Source organism: Symphalangus syndactylus, chromosome 2 (genome assembly GCF_028878055.3).
Source record: "Symphalangus syndactylus isolate Jambi chromosome 2, NHGRI_mSymSyn1-v2.1_pri, whole genome shotgun sequence".
NCBI classification, from domain to species: Eukaryota; Metazoa; Chordata; class Mammalia; order Primates; family Hylobatidae; genus Symphalangus; species Symphalangus syndactylus.
The window spans coordinates 124672501-124672704 of NC_072424.2; positions in this window are offsets into that span (position 1 = coordinate 124672501).

The window sequence follows — 204 nt, forward strand, 5'->3', positions numbered from 1 at the left end:
ATAAGACTAAGATGGTTAGCCCAGGAACCACTATTATCATTTCTGAATTGCTACAAGCAAACTGAAGCCCATTAGCTTAAAAAGAAGTATCAATCTTACCATTAAGTTAATTAATAATGGTGAAGATACTCATGAGTTTCTTTTATAATTCAGTGATACATATTTTATTCCATGTATTTAAAAGTGAGGGGTGTAGTTTGTTTA